Genomic DNA, 25,269 nt, shown 5'->3' with positions numbered 1-25,269 from the left:
CCGAGGCCAGCCTCAGCCAGCTGCGGGCGGTTAAGTACCCCGCAGGGTTATAAAAGGAGGAAAGAGCAAGTCAGCTTCACCTGCTGAGGGGCCGAGGGAGAGCAGCTGCCGGGCTCTGGGGATGGCCGCGGCTCTGGCCGGCCGGCCGCCTCCTGAGGGGACGCGGAGCCCTGAGGCGAGGGGCGCTGCCCGCCGCGACCTTCCCCTCACAGCGGGGCGAGGCGGGGGCCGGATCCGATCCCCTCAGGGCGGCGGCTGGGCGGCGGAGGGCGGGAACGGCGCGCGCCTGGCCCCGCCCCGCGGCGGGCGAGGGGGGGGAGGAGGAGGTGTCGGGCACGCGCCTGGCCCCGCCGTGCCCGCGTCCCGTGCGGCCGCCATGTTGTTGTGGCAGTGAGCGGCGGCGGAGGCAGCCAGGAGCCCAGCGACCCCGGCCCAGGCAGGAGGCCGCGCCCCGGGAGGGGGTGTGGGGGCTCCGCGCCATGCCCTGCCCCGCGGTAAGGAGCCGGCGGGGGCGTCCGGGCTCGCCCGGCGTCTTGCGAGGGGGTGGGCCGGCCTGCCCGGCCGGGGCCTGGAGGAGGGCGGCCGGGCTGTCAGCTGCGGGGCCGCGGCCCGGCACGCCCCCTCGGCCCGCGGGGTGAGGGGCAGCGGCGGGGACCTGGCGCCGGCTCCTTCTGCTCCGCTCTGCTCGGCCGGGGCCGCCGCGGCAGGAGGCGGCGGGCTGAGGCGCTCGTCCCGGCACCGCGGCCGGGGGTGGTGGCGGCGGCGGCCTCCTCCCCGGGCAGGCGGGGATGCCGTCCCGGGCGGCGGCGCGTCCGCGGGCCTGCCGCGGGGTGACGGCGCGTCCCTTCGCTGTGGGGCTTGGGCTGCCGGGCGGCGCGGGCGGGGGAAGGTGGGCTCCCCGCCTGGCCGCTGCTGGTGTCCGTGGCCTGTGGGCCTCACCTGGCGCCAGCCGCCTCCCTGCCCGTCCCGCGGGGGTGGCTGTCTCCCTGTTGCCCGTATAGCTGAGCTGAGGGATCGCCTCATGCCGCTGGCAGCCGCGGTCCCATGCTCGGCTTCTCCTGCTGCTTTGGCCGTGGTGTCAGTTGTGTTCAACTGTCCTTGTGCATCGGACCAAAATTCCCGTTCCTTTTATAAGTATGACTTGTTAAGGCTTTTTATTGACATAGTTTTGGGGCTTTAATTGTGCTTCTTCCCCACGTTCCTCTTAACAGTCCTGTTCTTTTGATGGGATCTGAGCAGATGTTGCCCTTCTCTGGTAAGTGGTGTTTTGCCCTCCCCCTGTTCCCCCCAACATGGAGTTTAAGTTTTTGCATTGAAGTTGTTACCTCTTCTGTTCATTCTTTCAGGGAATGTTGTTTATCAACAGATGAGACCTTGTGTTCCTTCACACCTCTCTGTACAGGAAACTGATTTCTTTCCTTTTCACGCACACTTCCCTCACTGGGGGGAAAGGCTGGGTATGAGCTTGTAGCTCTTGCGGACTTAGTCTGATAGGCACTCTTCTCCTGTGTACTTCAGCTGTTTGTTTTCTTGTGTGATGAGCCCATGTAACCATGTGCAGTAAGACTTTCTTTTAGAAGAAAAGAGCTTGTCTAATGAATCATGTCAGGGTGCTGAATGTAGTGGTACAGCTTGGCTTTATGGTGAATACAAAGGCGTATTTAAATGCCTAGGTGAGTCCATTGGGAAGGGATGGTAGTGTGACTGAAGGAGCTATGGCAGGTTTCTTGTATCACCTGTCATGCTCTAAGCTTTAGATAAAGGGCTGAGGTGCCTTTTGTCTGTCATTAAAGCATGTGCTGTAGTATTTGAAAATAAACTTTTTTGGTGGAAGTGAAGGAGTTTTTACAAAGGAGTGCTTGTAGATAAGTTGAGGGGAGGAGGCTGACATCTGATATCTGCATTGCTTCAGCTGTTACTGATCACAGTGGTTTTGGAAGATAGAAAAAGTGCTTTCTTTCGTAGTACAGGAAATACTGTGAACTGTAAGTGTTGAAACTTTCTGCAGATAAGTAAAGGCGGGGCATGAGATTCTAAAATGCTTCAGTGGCAAGTGTTTTTGTGTGCTTGCTTTGGAGTTTGGGGAGGGGCAAACGTGCAGAAAGAGTAATGTTGAGCAGTGGTGGTTTTTTTGAGTGATTGCACTAAAAGGTGCTCTTGTCCTGCTTCAAATTACAGGAGTGATACATTGAGAATCAAGCTTAGTTCTCTTGCTGGCAGTGTTATAGGTACCTATCTAGGATACTGTTAATATCCCTTACAATAACTGTCTGCACGGGAAATTATTAAAATATCAATGCTAGCCTGCTTAAGTAATATGCTATGCAACCCACAAATGATACCAAGTAGGTGGAATAGGTCAGCTTGATAAGCTCTTTTTTTTTTTCATAAAAATGACCATCCACAGCTGGAGGAGATGGAAGTGGAGCATGCCCAAGCTTCTGAAGACAGAGGATACAGTATTTTATCTCAGATCTCATTCCACCTACATGCAACCCAGGATGGTGGAGAGAAGTATGTTGTCAGCCTTTCGAGAGTAGGAGGAACGTGGCTATGCAGTGCTTTGCTGGCAATTAACCCATAAAAAAGGAGTAACTTGAGGAGGAGGGTATTGTTAGTCTGCTGTAGCAAGGAAGAAGGAATTGTCTCCATGGAGTGAATTGGAGGAACTGGGTTAGTGTCCAGCACAAAGTTTGAGGTCTCTTCACCTGCAGAGGTCAAAGGGATGTGATGGCTGTTCCTGCTCTTGTAGCTTCCTACTGGGATGTGTAACTGGGTATAATGAGACAGGACTCTTTATATTGGTGGTGTCTTCCAGAGCATGTGACTCCAAGTAGTGCATTAGTGCTTATCAAATATTGTAAGCTAGAATGAAAGGTCCAGATAATTAAATATGCACTTGTTTCATAGTTGCTTTCATTGGCTGAATCAAAGTAATATGTTATGTTTCTTTCAAAATAGGCTTCTCAGTACTAAATTGTCTAAGCCATAATGTGCAACTGTTCTGCATTTGTCTCTAGCTTGAGTAGCTGGTGGTGTAAAGATCTGCCTGTTAGATCCCATATGGGTTTTAACTCTCTGAGAAATGAGCTTCATGATTTGTAATTCCACCCCTATTGTAGATATCGGTGCCATAACTTCCCAGTGTTGTCAGGAAAACTTTAGGAATATGTCTAGCACTCAATTCATGCTGTAATTCTTGTGAATTAACTGGATTGTTAAAAGGTAACTATTTCTGTATCTTTGTGGTGCTTCAGAATTTCAGTGTGATTGAGTGGCTTGCATGAAAGACCTACAAGTGAAGTTAGTGCTAATTCAGGAATTTGAAATACTGACTTTTTACTGAGGCTTGCTATGCCCTGTAGAGAACTGAAGACCTCAACTCCTAATGCACTACAGGTTCTGCCTTGGATGCGTTAATCCTGAACGGTGCAGGATTGCTGCATCCAGACTGGTGTATTGACTTGCACGCATGTCAGCTTCTTGTGTCTGCTGCCCGTGGGATGGGCAGAGGTCACAAACTACAGCATCGTTTGGTGTAAACTGTCCTAATTTGGAATGTAGTTCATAACAGAAGCAGCCAAGACTTTGTCCCCTTGCTTTGGGGTGAGCAGTTGAGGACTGACAGAAGGTACTTGATACCATAGAAATCTAATTGTAAGCTAGAGCATGAGTAGCCCAGACCTGTTCTTCTCCTTGTCTGATTAATAGTTTCTGGTAGTGGTGTAAAGGAGGTGAACACCAACTGGCTGTAGTGATTCTGGGAGGTAATGTTTTATCCTATAAGGAAGGCCTGAAGTCTGCCGCTGCTGATCAGAACTAGAGGGAAGACCAGCCTGTAGTAGCAGGGAAGATGCATGGCATTATCTTGTTGAAACCAGTGGTATCTTTCACCTGTTAGGAAGCGTCTGGATTGTGTTGCTCTGAGCTAGAGGTGCTCTGTTCACCTTCGATAAGTAGCAATATGCGCCTAGAAGTGAAGCTTGAAACTGCAGTGCCACACCATGCAAAGTGAGCTAGGGAGGAAGAGCAAAGCAGAAGGCTTTCTGGAATGTTAATTGAAATGGATAAGCTATTTCTGGAGTCATTGATGTCCATCAAAAAGCACTGTTTTTAAAGGCTTAACTTAAAATACAATTGCTAATTCCTAGCTTTGGTTCATCTTCTTAGAATCTTTGGTTCTCTGGCTTAGAATCTTAATCTAAAGTTTAGAAAGCAGCAGTTGGTTTGACATATGAATGTGACTGCAAGTTAAGCTGCTAACTGGAAGTATGGTCTGTAGGTCTTACTGGGAGGCAACTGAATACTTCAGAGCCATTGTTCCTCCTTATGGGTGTTAATGCTGAAAATAGTTGCAACAAAGTAAGCTTGGTATGATCCAGTTTGAAGTTTTTCTGAAATTTGTGTGTGTATATGCATGAGGCAACTCATGACATTGTAATAGCTATCATGTAGGTGGTGGAACCTTTTCAAACTCTGATGAGGGACACCCCCCCGCCCCCCCCAAACTCTGAAAAAGACTGCCTAAATAGGTGGTTCTTGCCATTCCTTGGGCGAGTTGGGATTTCAGAAGACTTGAAGCTGGATGACCTTTGTTAAGTGATATAGCAACTAAACTTGAACAAGCTGCTGTTTTGAAGTATTACCACTTCTCAAAAAGTTAATACTTTGAACGAGATTCTAGTGGAACTTAATTTCAGAGACATTAGTCTGTTATTTTTCCTCTTGACTAGGAATGAAGTGAAAAGCTGTAAAGCAGCATTGATAGGATGGCTTGGGGGCAGGCTCTTGTGCAAGCTACTGGTCATGCCAGTAATGAAATGTGTCCTCAGTAACACATGCTGATAGATCTTAAGTAGTATTAAAACCCTTTTTTAGAAAAATTAAACCAGAAATATTGAATTGCAAATATTTTAAAATATAACTTTGCAGTTGAGTGTTAGTTGAAAGAGGACAGAACATCAAAGAAACCGAGCCTTAGGGAAGTACCAGTAGGTGAAAAGCAAAACAAGTTGTCTTTTGCCTTGCTCAGCATCTCACAGTCGTTTTCAGTGTTCATTGTGATGGACTGAGTAGCCACGATGAAAGTGAAGTTGGGTATGCTGTTGATGATGTTCATCTGAGATGCTGATCTAGCTGATGCTTTTACTGACTTTTGTGACATCAGTTCTTTATCAAATTATTCTCCAGTGTCCAAATAGCATGGTAGTGGTCAACTTCAGGGGTTTTAGCTATTATATATCTTGTGAAGCATTAGAACTAGTGCTAGCTGTGAAGCCTGAGCTTAGCTTGGAAAATTACCCTGTCACCTGTGGAATTAGCTTGAAGCTAGAATGAAATCAGAAACTTGGTGTTAGTCCCTGGCTACTTAGGAATTGCCGGGCTTTTGGGAGGGCAGTCAGAACAGACCACTACCCTGACTGGGGCATGTTCTTTATAGTGAGAGCTGTAACAGGGAATGTTCAAATGTTGAACTTCTGAGGCTGAACAGCAAGGCAGGCTGTCCCAGGCCTCCGAACTTCCAGAACATGGCCTAGAAGACAGTGAATATCCATGTAGGAAAGATTATGTTCTGATGCTTGAACTTCAATATTTAACTGTCGTCTTCCTTCCTGTTGTGTATGTTGATCTCAGGCTGTATGTTCTGTGCTCCCCTCCGTTTGATTTTAGTCCAATCACTCCTGCATTTTCTGCAGAGTGACAGTTTCCACAGGGTTGGATAGGGCTTCTCTACAGAATCTTCTCTAGTGTGGTGGCTGGTGCGTACTTCTGGGGAGAATAAGTGGAAGCCTCCAGTGTGAGGAGAGCTAGAAAGCTCTTCTGCTTCATGGGCAACCACATGAATGTCAACGCTTTTGTAGTACTGTCTTTTTTTATCTTTTGGCAGAGCTTTAAAATAAGAAGCTGTGATTGCATTTTAACTTGGTTACAGGAAGAATCAGTTTAAACATGCTTTTCTGCCTGCTGGATTAGGTCCCTGAGAAGGCTCGGGCTGATCAGCATACCTATTAGGTCCTGTGAGGCAGAAGCAGGATTTAGGTACTTGGGCAGTTCTGCAGGTGCATGGATCTACAGCTGCAGGCACCCAGTAAATTCAAGGCTGAACATACTTGGGGAGTGTTGAGTATCTTGAGCTTTTTTTTGTCTTGGTTTAATTTCAGAACTAAAGTTATTCTTTACTGGGACTATCTCTAGCAGATGTGTAGGATCTACCCTCTCAGGTCCTACTTTGTTTAGCCCTTACTGGGAAAAAAATTGGAAAAGCCTTTTTTCACTATAATCTCAGCTTCCTACTTTTCAAGGAAACGACATTGTCAAAGTAACTTACTACCTGTATGTGCTTCTCCCATGCTGTGAATACACTATCCCCATGGATAAGACTTCTACCAAAGGCTCTCTTGTTTGTGGTCTTTCCTACCCTATTTTAAGAGTGGAAAGATTTTCATCAGGGAAAACTGGTGGAAAGCTATACATCATGCTTTAACTGAGATTTCTGAAAACGAAATAGCCTGAAATGGAGATCTCTAGGGTGCCTGTCTGTATGATGAGGTCTCTTGTGTATACAAGTTGAATAGTCTTTAAGTATTTTTTATTGTTCTGGTACTCTACAAGGTTTAGTTCCTAGAATATATAGTCAGTATGGGGGGAAGTAATGCACTTCAAGTTGAATTTGTGGAGGAAGACTGCTGCATTGCCATAATTAAGTCTTTGTAGTTTTTCTCTCTAATACAGAGATTTATGCACTGGTATAGACATTATTTATAGAAACACTGTTAGAACAGTTTTCTGTTGCCCTTTTGTGGGCCTCATTTGCTCCTCCAACTTTGGGACTGGAAACTAGGGCTATAATCGAAGCATTAATTCTGTGGTGTTACCTGAAAGGACAGAGCTTCAGGAAGAAGTAAAAATAGTTTCTCTTTCCCTATGCCTTTAAAAGAAGGTTTTGACTCGCGTATCAACTGGGAAGGGGCAGGCTTTTGACAGGATGAGACTGTTTTCTCTAGTGCTGCTTTCTCCACTTGTGGAAGTGCCTGGGGGAAGCTGTTCCCAGCCACCTGTGTGAGGAGAGGACAGAAGTGCCTGTCTGCATGCTGAAAGGCGTAGGTTGGAATCGAGTCTGTGAAGACAAGATGCACTTGGTTGGCTTTCTGATTACCCTGGGAGAGTAGAGCAAAGGCAGGACTTGCCTGCAGGGCATGTTGCGTTTGCTGCCTTCCCAGCTCACCCCTGTGAGCAGCCTTTTATGTAGGGGTGATGCGGATCATAAGCCTTCCAAGTCCTGTGAGTATGATTCCTCAGTTTCTCTGGGGTTTGACTGTTCTGCGCAAGTAGGATTCTTATTTTTTGGGTGTTTCTGCACAGCTGGTGGCAGGACTTCAGAAAATAGATGGAAAAATCAGATCTTGCCTTGAGTCTTTGTCATGTAGAGTTTAGCACCTCATAGGTCAAGGGTAGACTACTAGAATTTTATTTCAGTTATTTAGTTGCTAGAAATTGTAGTTGAAAGTATTGAAGCGTTGAGTGAACCTGAAGGCTGAATTAAAGAAATGGTAACAAAGACTGAGCACCCAGAGAGATTAGGAACAATTTATTTGCAGCTACTGTAACGCTGGAACTGCTTATGACTGTGGGGTCTTAATATCTTCAACATCTTACAGTAGATGTTACATGGGTAAGATAACTTTCAGTACTTTTGAAGTGAAGCCTCAATTTTGTTGTGCAGAAGATGTTAGAATGATCTGGTCTACTAGTATTAAGCTCTGTCCTACCACTCTTAAGCTACCACTATGTGCTTTCAAAATGAGTTTAAGTCCTAAGCTGCTCATGGAAGTGGTTGCAGCTAGGTTTGGAATTGGTGGAAAGCGTTTCCCTGGAGTTTCCTATCTGGTAGGTAGAAGGGGACCAGCAGCCTGACTCTCCTTGTTTTCTCTGCAAGTAGATCAGGAAAGGGAGTAAGCTGGTTGCTGTGGCTGTCTGATTTCATCTCTTGTAGCTGTAATTGACCTAAATGTGTACCTGTGAAAGCTTTACTTATTGCATTGCTATCTGTAAGCTTGTAATTGCTATCATTGAAATTTAAACCAGAGATAAAATGAGATGCTGTGAAGTTCTGCTGTTTGTAATTATACTGTTTGTTGCATCCTTGATAGGGTGTTTACTTTGAGATCTTTTCAGACCTAGTTCTGGATTTGTTGCAGCTGAAAACTGTCCTCAGTTTTACTTGCTTCTAGTCTTCAGTGTCTTACCTAACTTTCAAAACTACTGTTATCAAAGCTGACTTTCACTGTTCTGTGGGTTCTCTGTAAGTTCAAGCTTTTAAAATACTTGTCTGTCTGCTGACAAAGAACAGATGAGCCAAAATGAGAGGCTATGAGAAGAAAACTCACCTGCTGTATTGCAGAGCAGCTTTGCTTGAAAATTAATGTGAGGACATTGCTCTATCCATTCTGCAGTCAGTTTGCTATGGTCTGACTGGAGTAGAAGCACCTTTTCTAAGTGTTTCTAAGTGTCAAAGGTGATAGCTTTGATTTTATTGTTCTGTTTGAGTTTTTCTTATTTCCTTTTTTCACTTCTGAGAACAAATATGGTGTGTAATGTAGGCATTGTTGAACTTTTGATCCAGGAAACCTGACTAAATGTCTAAGCAGATTGCATTTCTAGGTTATTTTGATTATTTTCCTTTAATAAATGGAAGCTGAAAGCAGGTGAAGTGTACTTAATGTAAACTTGCAAGTTTATTGCCTCTGCCTGCAGACCTTTTACTTCTTTCCATCTAGGCACTGTGCATGTTTTTTAAGAGTGGATAAGCTTTTTGTCAAATTAATGACTAATCCTTATCAAACAAGTGTTCATCTTTACAATTAAGCGTTCCTGTTCTTTAATTTTATGTCCACCAATCACCATACTAATCATGAGCACATTTGAGAATTCAGATTCTTAATTTTCTCTCACTGCTGGTAGCAGGAATTTGCTGTGAACAGGGCATTATATTCTGGTTGGATACCCATTATAATTAAATTATCTTTGTCTATGTTCAGTGAACCTTTCTTTGAGTAACTTCCAAAAGAATGCACCTTTTTGCACTTTGGGAAAATCTGAACTCTCTGAGGAAAAAGGAGGAAGGTGGAACAAGGTAAATATTTTGAGGTCTGCTAGGCTTTCCTTGTAGGTTTGGCTAATGGGTTTATGGTCAAGGCATAGCTGTTTTCTAATGCAGAATACAATAGCTTGCTTGTTTTCTTTTACTCTGGACTGGAATCTCTTAATCCCTTCAGACTCAAGCATGAGTATCACATGATTTGGAGGTGTTTGGTTAGTGTACTTCACTGCTGCAGAGCATCCCTGTACATAACAGATGAGTAAATTGGGACTGCAGAGAGAAGCCACATGGAAATTTTCAGTTTTGGAGATCCATGTCTAAGTGTTTGATATTTTGTTGCTGGGTCGTGTTCTGGCAAAACCAAGGGGAAGCATTTGGTCAGTTAGACTTCTGAGTAAGGAGATCAGATTTCTGCTCTAAAACGCCTAGTTCATGATAAAAAGGACTACAACTTCAATATACTGATAGTATACTGATATGGTCATATACCTACAAATGCTCAAACCATGTATTAGGGTATTTGTATGGAAACTTCCTTGCAGGAAAACTGTGTTCAGAATCTGTGACCATATGGGACATCAGTGGATATATAGCTGTATAAGTAATACTCATAAACCTTTGTTAAAGTAAAAGAATAATAAATATTCATTAACAGGTAACTTCAGAAAATAGTAGCTTCTTGTATAGCTGCATAATGGTACCAACATGCCTGGTGACTGTCATGTTGCTTTTCCCCCCTTCAGTTCTGCAGGCTTTAGTAGCTGGAACCAAAACGTCTTCCACATGTCAAACTGGAATTTTAGCTTTTAAATGACAGGATGAATGCTGATACTTGATGAGGGTAACTGCTAACACTGATCTGGTGAGAGGACTAGACAAGAGGAGTATGTTGTTGGGGTTTTCTAAAATAGAATAGGATTCCCTAAAATGCTTAAATATGGTAATGAACTGAGGACTGTAAAAAACCTCCCGTGGTTTAGAAGATGCCCATCTTGACTCTTGGTGCTCCTTGGGCAGAATTTGGTACGTTAAGCACAAGATCACTGTTGCTTTGCTTGGAGAAGCAGCTTGAAGCCTGCTTCTTCCCAAGCTGTTTCACTTGCATCAAAAGAAACGCAAAAATAATTGGGGCGCTCTAGTCATGGTGGCTCTATACGTAGCTCATTTCTCCATGCAAATTATCTTTTGCTTCTCAAGTGTTGACTGGTAGGCTGGTTTAAGAGCTGTCTAGCTTTCAATTGCTAGGTCATTCTGACTCCTCTGCAATATTTTGATTCCATAGGCACTTCTTCCTATGAACTCTTGAAAGGCTGGTGATAACCTAACAGTGGAAGAGTCTAAGGATGGGAATTCTTGAGTAGTTCACTGAGAAAAAAGCAATGCCAAACCTGCTGTTGGAATCAGCTTGGAGTAGGAAGCAATCTTGAAACCTGCTTGATATGATGCTCACCTGCAGAGGGTGGTTAGGTTCATTACTGTCACTGCGCTGGCTGATGCCTGAACTGAGTGGGTGTGGTGTTCTTGTGAGGACTCAGCCTGGGGAGTTGTGAAGAAAGGATGAAAGGATTTTTGCTTGATTTGACAAGTGTAAGATTGGTATAACAAGGACAATAGGAGCTATTTCTTTCATTTTTTTTAAAACTAGCTTTTTAATAAGCTGTTTGTATAAAGTACAAGTTTAGGTGCTCCCATGCTTTCTGAGGGTCACACCCAGAGAGCAGTCCTATTAAAATTAATAGTGCTATTGCATCATTCCTTAGACCGCCATGTTCTCATTCAGCACTAAGGTATGAAGACTTTTGCATAAGACAACTTGATTTGTTCTGGTTGGGGAGGAAACAGTTCGGCAACTCAGTAAAGAGTAAGTTACCTGCTGCTGTGCCCTGTAGCTTATTTTTCTAAACATTACTGTTTCAAGTTATTGTCTAGCTTTCTAAACTGTCTTAGCAGTGTGTAGAACTGCCTGAGAGTGGACCACTACTCACACAGGCAGTGGTTATCTGGCCAGCCCTTGCTGAGTGCAGTTCCTTTACTGCTTCTAACATACTTCTTGCTCCTAGACCCAAATTGTTTGGCATTCAAATTAGAGACCTAGGAGGGCTAAGCCTCATGTACTTGAACATATTTCAAGAGCCCCAAAATTGCAATATGGCTTAATCTACATCGTCTCCTTTCAATTTCAAAGTATTTATAACAACTCCTATTGTTTTTTTTTCTGGTTATTCCAACAAAATTCAGTTTTTAGTCTCATCATAAACACTTGCTACCATGTGTCAATCCCAGCAGACCAAGTAGTGTACTGGTTAAGAAATAATTTTTCTAAAAATACGCTGCAGATCCAGTAACGTTTGTTACTGAGCTAAACTGACTTCATTTGCCAGAGGCAAGGAGTGATAAGTTAAAACATGCCTTGTCAAAAGAGGTCAGTCTTAAGTGAATTGTATCATGAAAAGGGCAAGAAGGGACTTAAGTTTTTTGTGCAAGAGTTACCATATTAGAAGTAAGCAGGTGGCCTGGGGAGAATCTAGTTAAGCTAACAGTTTAAAGAAAGGCCTAATGCCAAAAAACCTTCTAAAAACTAATTTATGTGCTTAAACTCCACAGTTTTTATACTGACTCTCGCCAAGACAAAGAATTCCTAGAGCTAGTTTGAATTTCCAGGCTGGGTTTGGAGCGCGATAGCTGCTTCTGCAGGTGCAGAGAACACTCAGGTCTGTTCAGGTAGGTTGGTGATGAGTCTCAGTGGTTTTATTGCTCGGAAGATTTTTAGGAGTCTGAAGATGTTGCTGTGAAGCACACTTGTGGTGCGGTTGCAGATGTAGCCAGCTGGGGTGTTTTACTGCTTGTAAAAGGTCAGCTTTTGAACTTTCATGAATTGATGAACGGTAAACTTTAAACTGGTGTTGTAGCACCTATTTTCTAGAACTTCAAGCCTCCTGTTTGACTCTGGAGAACTTCAGAGGAAGAATAGGGTCCCTGTGTGGGGTTGGTGTTCTTAAGATCTGCTTAACTATTTGTAGCTAACTAAAATGCAAAAGGAGAAGGAATACCCTAGGGCCAATTTGGAGCAGACTTGTTCAGCTGAATGAAGATCAGTTGTGGTAAAACAACTCAGTGCAGCCATCATGTTTGCAAAAGAAAACACAATCATCACCATATTTCAATAGCAATTAGTCAGGTTTTGCCATTGTATTCTCCCCTAGGTGACTTTACGCTAAGTATTGTTGAAACACTTGACCTGGCAGAGTTTGTACATGTTGAAACAAATATGATGGCTTGAAACTTGTCTGAAGAATCTGCTGCTTGTTAGCTGACTTCTGAAGAGCCACTTTACCTGTAACCCCTCAAAAATCATGCCGATGACTTGGTTACTTTCTTTTTTTTTAATAATACTTTAACTAGAAAGAGCTTAAACAACATACTGATAGTTTATTGCATATAAGAATGTGGAAGAGAAAGTTGTGAATCTTTCTGTGAAGCTGGGAATCCATAGATGGTGCTGTGTGAGTGACAGCTCAGCCTCTACATGGAATTCAGAGCATCTTTGCCATGTTATAAAAAGCTTGTTGCCTGGTGCTGATCTGTTCCTCCAACGTAGAGATTTTTTGTAACCTTTAAACTCTCAAGTATAAAATAGGAATCCATCCTGTTAAAACCTTTATTTGTGTAAAGATTTAGCTCCTACTTACCTATGTCCTACATCTCTAGATCTCAGCTATTTAAATACCAAGGTGTGTGTCATTCTAAACTTACTGGGTAGGTAAGTTTTTCCTTTAACAGAAAGAAGTAAATGTGACCTGTAGCAAACAAACAGCTGTGCCTATCTTGTTACGCCTCTTTCATTCTTCAGCTTTGTTTACGTACAGTGTTGAACTTCTAAATTAGGATTTAGGAGCTGGTCTGCCGGTGAGTTTTTGCCTGTGAAATCCTGGAGATTTGTCCAAATACTTCTGAGATGAAGAGTGCCTAACTTCAGCTTTATCTTGGAAGTGATGTGTTTTACATTGTATCTGATGTCAATTTTACAGGCTTTCTTTTTGGGAAGGGGTGGGGAAAAGTCTCATAATGTCTCATCTAAACAGAATAGGCTGGGTGAATGCTGTAACATATACTGGGGATATGGAATATCTTAAAAATGAAGTGCTTGATGATGAAGCAAGTTGAATGGAAGGGTCCCAAGGCTTCAATTCCAAAGTAAGGAATAAGTCATCTAATTTGTCTAGGTTTGCCCTACTTTCAAGCCTCACTGAATTTTCAAATGGAGAGGTAGCAGATTTTTTGTGTAAAACAGTAGGCTTGAATTATATCCTTTCTTTGTATTTTGAGGTAGCTTGGTGTAAAGCTTTCACAGAAATGTTGCTCATACTGAGCTGGTGGAATGGGAGTTAAGGAGTTCATCACAACTCAAATGTGGTTCTTTCTCTTCCTTCCAGTATTTTAGCTCCTTGTCACAAGTGACACAGTGTTCCTTGCAGACAGATTTGAGGTAGAAATCTGCAACTTAACCTTTGTTTCAGTGTTGTCAGCCCATTGCATCTTCTGAGTTTAACTTGCAGTCTTAGTGCCATATTCAGCATGCCTAGACTGATATACTCTGAAGGGGGATTTTTAATACAGTGCTTCTAGACCAGGGTTGCTGCAAGTGAAGCATTTAACAAGTGCTTCTGCAGTGCTTTATTTTGCTTCTGTAGGTAAAACGGTCCGTATCCTAAAGTTGCTGGCTTACCATAGCCTTCACTAGGTAGAGTGCTGCTAGTGTGCTGTAGTCTGGGATACAGAGTAATAGGGCTGCTTTGTGGATCATGCGACTCTGGAGCTAAGGATACTGTCTGCCTTATGGCACTGGGGTGTTGGGCTGAACTTCTGGTACAGGAAGGCCTAAATGCTGAAAGGGTAGCCATTACTGTTGATTTCAAATTATCCCTCAAAAATGCAACTCCTGAAACTGTTCTGTATCTCAGTCAAACTGAGTTTGAACATGTCACCTGCAGAACATGCAGCTCCCCTAGGGTTTGCCTCTACTGCCGTCTGGCACTGGGTTGTTTACCTGTGGTGCTACTTGAGTTGTACTCGAGATTTATGTAGGAAGTGGAAGCAGATGCATTCCTTTTTCTCAGAACTATTTTATTAATTGTTAACTGAAACAGTTGAATTGCTGGTTTTTGTTTAGTGTTTGTGGTAAGATTTGATATGTTATTTGATAAATGCTCATGTGTTTTCCACAGATAAAATGTGCTTAGTCCTTGTGGGTTATGGAGTAGTGGGTTATTGGATTTGTGGATATTAAGGTGGCTATATATTTAATTCAGTAGTGAGAACTAATGCACTGAAACTTCATACTGGGAAGTTATTCAGTAACTCTGTTTTCGTCACTGAGCTGCAAAAAATAATGCTGGTGAACTTAGCAAGGTTAAATGAAAAATGTACAAAATGCAAATGTATGTATTTCAGAGCCTGTTCCTAGAGGTAATAAAGCCTTCATTGGTAACTGTACTCAAGCAGATATTCCTCCTGGCTCTAGCAAGACTAAAAATTTTGTTATTCATGTTGTTTAATACCTATACAGTTGGGACCTCTACTCTTATTTCTGAGGTTTTATTTTATCTTGACTGTAGGCAAAATGATTACCTGTCAGCTTACTGTAATGCTGAAAAGACATAATTTGCTCCAAACTTCGTACAAGGAAAATAGAACATATGCATTGCTCTGTTTGCTCTGGTGTAAATTACTTCAGAGTACTGGCAGATCTCTTCCATGAGATCATGTATCAGTCTGTGAGGTAGAAGCTAGTCTGCTAGCATATTTAATGTATTTTTGACTTGTCAAGAACTCAAAGGTAGAAACAAAAAGCACTTTGTCCTGCCTGCTCTCAGGAAGACTGACACTTGAATCACTCTTTCTAGTTGTCTGTTGACGTACTTTCTCAGCGTGCTGCTCTTGCTGAGTGAAGTGCATTGTTTTGTAGAAGTCACTTCCACTGTGTAAGTTCAAAGGCTTTCATCTATAGGTTGAACATGTCATACTGGCAATTTCAAATGAGGTACTTGTTTGAACAGTTCCAGGTTCAACCTTGTCAGCATAAGTCAGTGAAACTTCTCTGGCAACTGGTAGCCCTTCTATAAAATAAGGCTGTGCCAGGGCTGAATCTTACTGCTGCCTTCCATCAAATCCTTGATGCTGTATCTCCTTTCCCTCAACTAAATGAGAGAAGAGTATGACTGAAGGTACTTTTTGATCGGTGCAGGAGCAGCTCTAGAGAACAGTATCTCTGGGGTTTTGGTGGCCTCTCCAGAGAATCGTTCATGCTTATTTATGCTTTATTGCTGAGAGAATTGAAGTCTGACAGAATATCCTGGAAATATTGCATCCAGGTTCTAGTTCTTTTTTTATATATTATGATAAACCTTTCTTCATTGCTAATCCTATGTGTGTAGATACAGTAAAAAGTCTGAGTCTTTACTTTGCTATATAATTATACTTTGTATAATTTTCATGTGGCCATTTTCTGAAGCTCTAATCATCAGGGCTTTAAATTTCTCATGCATATTAGAGCTGTGTGAGAATTTCCCTGACACTTGCGGGTGATCATGAAGTATTCAGTTTATCTTTAAGTAGTTGAGCTTGGTTTCCTACTGTTTGTTTCATGCTTTCAGATTTCTGTTTGCATTTACCTTAGTTAAGCAATAATAATTAACTCAAAGCATTGAACTGATTGTATTATCATATTGGGAGAACAAACTGATAACCATAATGCAATAAGCATTATTGTGACTTCCTGGTAATGAAAATTCCAGTAGTGGAATACTTGATTTAATTTTTAAGCTTTGAGAAAATAGTGGTGGTGACAGAACGACTTTATAACTGACTCTCACTTAGGCAGCTACTTAATGCTAGCAGAAAGCTTGGGGTGTGTAGGAAGAATTGTTGTGGCTTTACAGCTGTTGAGGATAACAGCTGGCTGTTATGTTAATATAGGGGATGGCTGGTAAGCTGCTTGTTCTTTGCATTTGAACACCAAAGAAAGTGTTATGTTTTTTTAATTACTGATGCTTCCACAGTCTGGATGACATTGCTTCCTTCTAGTGATTCTGTCTGGATGTATTTAAGCTGGAAAGAGTTAAGGATACTTTGATATTGCTGTCCTGTCCTCCCATCAAACCGCACAGTTAATCAAGCATGTGCCTCTCTCCGGAAGTGGGTATCCAAAATAGGTAAGAACTGCTTGCTAAGTGATAGAATGTGGGCCTTTTTAAAAAGACAAGGTCAGACACAAAGACACAAAATCTGGCTTTAGGTGAGAAGAATCTTACTTAAGGTCTATAGGGCAGTTTTTATCTACAGCTGGTGTGGACATGGTACTAAGGATGCTTCCAGTAAAAATTAATCTCTTTTGGCTGCAGATGGCTTTAGCAGTTTTCTTGGCTTGAAAACCTGGTTAACCAACACTGCTGTAGAAATAGTATAGATACAGCCTCTTAAGACCCCACTGAAAAGCTCTGAAGAACTTTGATGTCTTGTGTAAGGACATCTCTGACTCAGTGGGGAATGTAAGCACATGATTGAACTTAAAGCAGTGTCAGTGTACAAGTCAGAATTGTTAAGGCTTCCAGCCTCACCAGTGAGGGCATCAGTTCTATCCCATTACCCTCTTAAATTGCATACCATCTCAAACTTGTTTCTTACCTCGCTCTGTATTATTGTGCTTACTCTTAGGCACTGATTTCCAGCTCTGTAGGCTGAAGCACAGCTGTATGCTCTGCTGATCAGCTGATAGCTGAATGGGCACTAACTGCTGGGTAAGCACCTCAGGACTTTCTGCTTGGCAGTAAGTGCCTGTGTGGAGATGATGACTCAAAGGCTCAGGCAGCGCCTGCACACAGATGCTCTTCACATGCAGGGAAATGCTGTTTACTGGCAGAGCTGGGTGTTGATGCTGTTCCATACCTGTTCAGAAGCTTCTAGTGTAATAAAACTTGGCCCAAAGCCAACTTTTGATAGTTTATCTTACTGAATTTTCTATCAATCTTACAGATACTGCCATGGGATTAGTATTGTATCTTAAATACAGGTATTGTGAGCATCTATTGAAGAATTTAAGATGAATGCTTATAGAACAATCGTGGGTTTAGAGTCTAGGATACCTTAACAGTGTTATGGAAGCTAGCTATCATATTAACAGAACCATTCTAAATATACTTCAGCATTGCATTCTTGACAGAGTAATTGTGACGCCAGGACGTGAATATGAATACATCTTACATGTGCACAGTCATGGGAGAATGACAGAACAGCACATGCTAGGCTTGAGGATAGCGTTTCTTTCAGTATGATTTGGAATATGGTACAATTATTTTTTGCTTTTGACGTGTTACACACTCTGTAATGCATGGCTCTTCAGAAGTGACTGCAAGCTGCAGGTTATGGGAAAATCTGACTCCTTCAAAAGAGTGCATCTCAGTTTCTGCAGTCCATGTAGAGAAAACTGCTTGCAAAGCTTGCGTTGGGCTCTTGCATTGGGTATGACATGTCAGGAAGACGGTTCTGTTTTTCCATCTGCATGAGAGGTCCATCGTCTAGCTTTGGTCTCCCAGGCTTTCTGTTTTTTCCTCTTTCTTAGGTTTTTAGCTTGCTTGTGTACTAGTTTATTCCTCATCAGTCAAGTTGTTAGAGGGGAATACCTGGTAAGTAATACTTGCAAGCTTCTGTAATGGATTGGTATGAACTGTTCAGATGTCTGCTGCTTTCTTGTCTCTGAGCTTGCTCCTGACTGCATAATTTAAAGGAAGTATGGGGATGTTCTGGACAGGAAGGAATGTGTATCCCAAGAGTCAAACTATCTGAAGGGCACTGCCTGGCATAGCTGTCCAGATATCAATGAGGATGGACTTTCATGGTTATGAAATCGGTAAAATATCATCTCTCTAAACATGGTCTTAAACTGCCTCGTCTCCTTGGCAGAACTGTACAGTCTTTTAAACATACAAACTCTTCAGGCAATGTAAAGCTGTTTTTTTTTTTATTGTAGGCAAATGTCTTGATGACCTGAAGGAGGAATTTGGTAGGCTGAGGAAGTCTGTCTTGCAGTTGTCCTCCTTCCTGCCCGTACTAGCAGGAGATGAGTGTGTTTTTCAGAGGAGTGAACATCTGCTTGAAGTCATAAGGCATCAGGTTCTATAGTGAAAAGCATTAGTTTAAAAGTGGAAGTGAGGTAGCCTTGAATGCCAGAAGACAGGATTGCCAATGACTGATGAAGGATCTATACCTCGCTTCAGACTTCTTGTGAAAAGTGTCTTGGGTTTCTGATGGAGTTCAATTGACAGGTTGACTTAGGTAGTACCAGAGACAGGTGGTAACTTGGAGTGGGGTTGAGACTGTGAAAGTGGAGGTAAGGCAAGAGGAAAATGTGAAGAGCTGATGTGCTATTACTGCATTGATTTCCATACATGTGCAAGGCCTATACATTAAATGTGTGCTGCTAAAAACTTCCCCCTCCTGTCCTCCCTTCTGTGGAAGCAAGATGACAAGCTTCAGTTCCTCACTCTTGCTGCTTTAATTCTTCCTAAGGCTGCTGTCCAGGTAGCTTTGCTTTGTGCTCTGGCAGTCTTGCTTGAGCTGTCAGTGCAGTCTGCAGGCCTTTCACTATGAACACCACTGGTGTAGCAGTTGATTGAGCAGTGGAAGCCTGAGTAAGTATCACTGGCTGGTTCTCAAGTCTGACATCATATCCAAGAATTAGATGGCTCTCTTTCACCACAGGGATAATGAAATAATTCCTCTGTGTTATTCATTAACTCACATTTCATTCATTGGCTCCTAAGAGGATAACAAGTATGTTAGAGGTGAACTTGCATAAGACTTCTGACATCCTTTTGATAAGATAAACAAGAGTTAAAGCTATGGCAGACGAAGTTTAAGCGTGGCAGTGATGCCTCACTGAGGCAGGTGGTATATTACATGTACTGACTTTAAAACTAATTTAATGGCTTATTCTTTAATGGTTTAAAGAAAATAGCCTGCTTCTAAAGTTGTTGGAGAAATAACTAGTGCCCAAAGCCAGGTGAAGGTCTTCCTTAGTGTGGAGGCTGCACCTGCTTGAATGGCTGTACAGAAAGGTGATGTTCAGCCCAGCATTGCAGTGCTTCAGGGCAGGTGTGGGAGCCCAACAAATAAATTGGGGGACCTGCAACAATAAAAGAATATGGAGGGCAAAGCATCTTGGTGAAGGACAGCTGCTCCTGATTTGTATAAAAATTCTGGTACAAGAGCCTGTTGAACCTTGTTGGGTTTCTAGTTTTAGCATTAACGTAGCTTGAGCATGTGTAAAATTTGAATATCCCTTAAACGTTAGTGTCATGCACGCCTCCCCCTCAAGTACATAGTTTTGTCACTTAAACTGCCATATGCTACTCTACAAGAAAACTTTAAATGGGAGAAAGATTACCTAATTTGCAAGGGATTTTCACTAACATTATGTTCAAAATAATAAAATGGGACAACTGTACCGCTATCTTTAGGGCTGACCATTTTAAAGGAGGCTATGGGAATTAGGTATATTGACTCATTTTGGCTCTAATGAGAGTCCTTGATGACCTGGGCTTCCTGACAAATATGGCCGTGGCTGTTGATCAAGCTACCTTACCAAATGTGAGTAGTGTTCTATTCTGAAGTCTTGCCAGAGAGTTCATCTCCCTCCAAAAGAGGTTTGTCTGTGCTGTGCAATTGAGCCAATAAACTAATACAAGCAGATTAGGCTGTTTGTGGGAGCAATGATGATTAGATATTCAAATGCCTAACTAACTGATCTTTTGACTGTTGCTGTGAGTGCACTGGCATCAGTAGTTCATCCCCACAGGTAATAGCTGAGATCATTTTAAGCAGAGGCTGCAATAGCCTTGGACACCTGAAGAAATCCAGAACTTCCAGGTGGCCCAATAAGATCTTCAATTACCTGGTATTTGTAGAAGCACTGGGCGAGGGAATAGTGACTTTATCTGGGAAGAAGTTCTAGGTGGTGGTCTGGTGAGTCAGGTGAGTGCCATCCTGGCGAACTAGATGTGTCCCTGCCCTGTTGTGGATTGCGGTGCTGGCTAGTAAGTTACTGGAAACTTTTACAGGTGTGTGTGGAGTTATGGTTTTGGTGTTAAGTACACAACTCCAGGCCTGAGTGCTTGTCTCTCACAGCTAGTGGAGCTGTATTTCCCAAATACAGAGCAGAATACTATAAAAATTGGGAGTATTTGAAGAACTAGACTTTAGACGTCTGTTCTGTGTACCAAAACTAGAACATCCTTCTGATGCCTTGAACTCTTGCTGTGCTTAGTTTTTCAACCTTTTAAAAATACATTACTACCACTTAACCATATGGGACAGTGTGAAAACTGTGGTAAGCACTGTGGATCTTTAGGAGAAGAGGAGCTATAAAATGAGCAGTGTAGAAAAGATTGACTTGATTCAGAACTCCACACTGACTACAAGGTTTAATAAAAATGAATATAATGAAAAGCTCTGGGTTGAGGGAGTATTGTCCATGTAGTTCGCTGAGTGAGGGTGGGGGTTTATGGGAAGGAGAAGGGAATTAGGGATCATGCATATTCCAAGAAGGTAAACTAAAGCTTCACAGGTGATCATAGTGCTTGCATCTCCTAATGTGTAATTCTTCACTCCATGCTTTTTATATATAGACATTTTAAGATGCAATTACAAGTTGATTTCCATGGCATGTATGAGTGGTGAAAATATCTGCTGTGTCATTAATGCACGGGTCTCAGGCTGTCAGCTTTGCCTCCCTTGTTTACTTTATTGTGCAACTACATGTAACAACCTAGTCCAAAAATCCGTCACCAAAGCATGCCTGCCCTGTCAAGGATCCCTTCCCTTACAGCAGCATTTACACACCAGTGCTCTGACTTCTTGAGCTGTTGTATGTGAAGTAGTAAAATACCAGAACAGGCCATTGGTTCTTACCTGTTCTTGGAAGATCTGTTTTTCAGCACCCATGGTAATGGTAACGGGGGAAAAAAGAATATCTTCAGTTCATGTCAAGCTTTAAATTGTTCAGACTGAATATAGAAGTTTGGCTGCAAGTGCTGGTTCATGGATTTCATTGGTTATTCTGGAAGCCTCTACCATCAGGGAAGACTTTCAAAACAGTTCTGTCAGCTGGACCTGAAACTGATGCAGAGATGTTATATTTCCAAGCTAATGACACAGATGTGGTACTTTTAATAAAACATACGTACCTTGGATCCTTATACTTGGTTGACAGGCTAATTTAAGCTTGCCAGGTAAGCTTTCCTACACAAAGATGTAATCTTTCATCCAGGAAAGGAGTTCGGCTATTTTTTGGCATTCGAATCTAGACGCGCAAAACTTTATGCAAGCTCTTTCAGAAATACAAGGCTGAATACTGAGATTGTTTCTACAGCGGGCTGTTATTTATCTAAATTACAAATGCTTTTTCATCTCCGCTCTGAGCATTTGCTTCTAGATTTGTCTTCACGTGTAGATTTGTGTTACACCAACTTTATAACCTCTTGAAATAAAGGCTTACAATAAAAGTGAGATAGACTTAAGCATTCTGAACATTGTTCTTGTCTGTTTTCCCTGTTTTTGCTCAGTGTGAAGGCTTCCTTTGCCTTTGAGTATTTTTCTGAACTTAGTTTAAGATTCCAACCTTAATATTGGAATAAATTGAAACAGGTTGTCTAGAAAAAATATGCTTGGCAATATTCAAATGTTGGCTGGACAAGTCTTTGAACAATTTGATTTAATTGGAACTGTCAAGCTGGGGCTTGGACTAACTGATGTTCAGTTGTCCCATTCAACCCAAATTGTTCTGAAGTTTTTTGCATGTGTATCCTGGTTCTTTATACTTTCCTGTTTGGATTTAAAGGGGCGGATGTAACGTCTGCTTTTTTGTAACTGAATATTGAATCTTGTTCCTGTGACTGTTAACAGCACAGAAATCTCTGGTGTTGAATTTGAGTCTCTTTCAGAAGGAAAGCTTTCTGTGAAGCTCAGTTCTCCTGGACCTGATGGCAAGCGTTACTGCAGGCCGCTTTTATAGTTACGGGAAGGAAAGAAATTCCTGCCCCTTTTTTGGTTTGGACTTTGACCGAGGTTGACTCCTCTTAAGATCTTTAAAGAGATCCTTGAGTACCTGAGCAACGTGAGTTTCAGTATTATATTCATATGTTGTCAGCAGCTTCATCCTGCTTATGCATCATGAAACAAGATGTTGTCAGTTGAGGTCAGGGTTTTTTGCCATTTAATTTCATCAGGAGCAAAGCAGTAAATTAGGACCCAAAACTCAAGTAGGAACCTTTTATTGCTCCTTATTTATGTTGTATCTACTTTTTTGCCAAAATTTTCCTGATTTACTTTTTGAATCTAAGCAAATGCAACTTGAGTATTTTATCCTCATGTATTTAAGACAAACATCTCTGAGTTCGTGTTCAGTAAGTACAGACCTGGTTTTGCTACTAAGTTGGTTACCAGAGGGTACTTCAAATTGAAGGATAAAGAATAAAAATAGACTAACTTAGTTGATCTTAATTTTTACTGTGAAATGCTACTTCTGTGCATTTAATTGAAGCTTGATACTGCAAGTCACAGGTAAGAATTGCAGTGTTACAAACGTGTAACTTGCACTATTTTCACATCTTTAAGCAAGCTTGTGGCCTAATATGCACATGTTCTTGCATGTCTCATACAACTTGAAGGGGACATGCTAAATTTACTCTAAGGATGGTTATAAATCTTTTTTATATTTCTTTAAAGGAAGGTTAAGTCTTGCTGGCTGATAATGACTCAAATGCAAAACAAAATTAAAGTGGATAGCTGAAGTTTCTGCATACTGATGTACATCTTTTTTAAAATCTGGGATTAAGCCATATTTAAAATGAAAATTACCTTACCTGATGCATGAGTAACAGAATTAGCTGTTGAACTGCACTCACTTCTACAGTGCCTGTAGGAAAGATGTGGATGCATTGTGTTTAGGTAACTTGCTGAAGAGCCTAAAATTTTTCTTTCTTTAAAATGATGATTTATCTCTTAATTACAACCAAGGCTTTTTTAGTAAACTGGGTTTGTTTTGAGTCACACAGGGAAGGAGTGAATGTTCTCTAAAGGATAAAACACTTAAATGACTTCTAATGTTCTTTGTGTTATTAGTGTTCTTCCTTCTCAGGGTTTCTTATATCTACCAATATGAATGAGTTTCTCTAGGGAAAATAAGTGAGAGAGGTTTTAAATCAGGGTTCGCCTGACTTGAATGAATCCACACTAAACCAAATTTTGGGGAAAAGTGTGTTCTGGATAGCCCATTAGAGTTCACCAGGACATAAGTGTGTGTATATACAGGTAAATGCATTCCTACAACAATTCAACACTAGAAACAAAGGTTGCTGTAGATTAAGTGCTTGTGGTGTTGAATTGTTGTAGGAATGCATTTGCCTGTATATACAGACATCTGCTACTTTCTTGCATTACTAATTTGTCATGCTTTTTTTTAAAGGGTGTTTAGTATAAAATAGGATACTAGAGTAATACTTCTTTTTGGTAAAAACTAGTCAGCTATACAGAACTTAGGGTGGGTTGATTTAAGTGAGCAGGGAGGAAATCCAGACTTAAATCTTCAACCAAGAGGAATGAGTTTCTCTAGGGAATATGATCTTGCCATTGAAACAGTGATTTCAGAGGAGATCCAGTTACCATATAGGATTGATTCCTTTTTCCACATATGGCAAATATCTGCTGGTATCCTCCTAAGGAAGCTTGAACATTTAGGTCAATGGATTTTTAACTTTAAATATAGGAGGGTGGAGGGGAGAGACTGACTGTGGCTAGTAAATATTAACTGGAGATACATAAACCCTTGTTTCGCTAGCAGAGTTGCAGTCTATTGCAGAACTTAATTTCAATTCTAACTGAAACTCAGTGTTTTGATATACATATGTGCCTTAAAAACAACCACAAAACCTTCATTGGTGCCTCTCTGAAATGCCTAAATATATTTAACTTTGGCTTCATGCTGTTTAGTTTTTTAGAATAAGCATATTCTGTTAGTCCAAGTAAATTCTTTCCTGGCTCTGAATGTCTGTGCAACTTCAGTGTAAACTGACAAGCTTGTATACTTTCAGTATTATGGAAGTTGTTTATAAAGAAAAGATTCTAGGGGGTTGTCATGACTGAACTCAGCTTCCCTGGGTAGTCTGGAAACATGACTTCAGAAATTGTATTTGTTCTTGCCTTTGACATGTTCAAGATTTGAACAAGATGGTTGCATAGCATACTACCTCGGTTTAGTAGCTGGAGGGCTACTGGACTTAAAAATAAATAAGCTTAAAAAAAAGTACATAAGAGCCAACTGGTTCTAAAACACCACTGGTGTGCCTTTAGAGGAATAAATTTTGCAGTGTGACAAAATTAACTAGTCTGAAGACCTCTGTGCTTAATACTAGATACTCATAATGTATGTAACTGATCTTCAAAACTAGTTATGGAAATTGAAACACATTAAGACTAGCTTCAAATTTCTTTAGGGGATCTTAAGAGATGCAAGACTACTTACTGTGTTTGCTGCCTCCACACCAAAGAAGGGCCATGTACAAATGCTGTTTAAATCCTTGGTATTTGATTAGGCTCTCAAGCAAGATGCAGTCTTGGCTGTTCAGAGCTCCTCGCTGTAGTTTGATATGCAGGTGGCTCAGTGTCCTTTTCCTACATATGTTTGTAGGACCCTTTTTAAGACTATCTTTCTTTGCTTGCCTTTTAGTTTAGTTGTGGAGTCTCATTTCCAGGTTTTAAGTGCAACTTGCAAGTGGAAAGTAGTATTTTGCCAGTTATATTTCCTGCTTCTGAAAGTAACTATGACTTTCCATGAATGGAAAAAGATGGAAATAAACTGTCTTACTATTTGGGAGATACTGAAGTGATTTAACTATAGGAGAAAAGGTATTTGCTCTTCCTGCTTTTTCTCCTAGCTTTAGTGAATTGAATCAGCTGACCAAAGAAAAGACATCAAGTAGCAGGTTTCTTGGAGGCAGTGTGCTGGTAGATTAGCCAAACCAGTTTGTCCCTTGTGATCTAAATATAGGAAGCCTTCTTAACTGGGGAAGGCATCTGAGTTCTGTGTATGTCTTAACACATGTAGGGAGCCTAAGCTC

General features: G+C 41.7%; 1 long non-coding RNA gene across 1 annotated transcript in view; it reads left to right on the top strand.

Annotated features, from left to right (window-relative positions):
* Positions 1–431: 431 nt before the first annotated feature.
* Positions 432–25,269, top strand: part of LOC127023041 (uncharacterized) — a 32,622-nt gene continuing 7,784 nt past the window's right edge. The window contains exons 1-2 of the long non-coding RNA XR_007767392.1: positions 432–494; positions 1,212–1,255. This is a non-coding gene — a long non-coding RNA (uncharacterized LOC127023041). The remainder of the gene's footprint in view (positions 495–1,211; positions 1,256–25,269) is intronic.

This window comes from Gymnogyps californianus, chromosome 16, assembly GCF_018139145.2.
Source record: "Gymnogyps californianus isolate 813 chromosome 16, ASM1813914v2, whole genome shotgun sequence".
Classification (NCBI taxonomy): domain Eukaryota; kingdom Metazoa; phylum Chordata; class Aves; order Accipitriformes; family Cathartidae; genus Gymnogyps; species Gymnogyps californianus.
The sequence above is the reverse complement of the archived record's forward strand: the minus strand, read 5'-3'. Positions and strand labels throughout refer to the sequence as shown.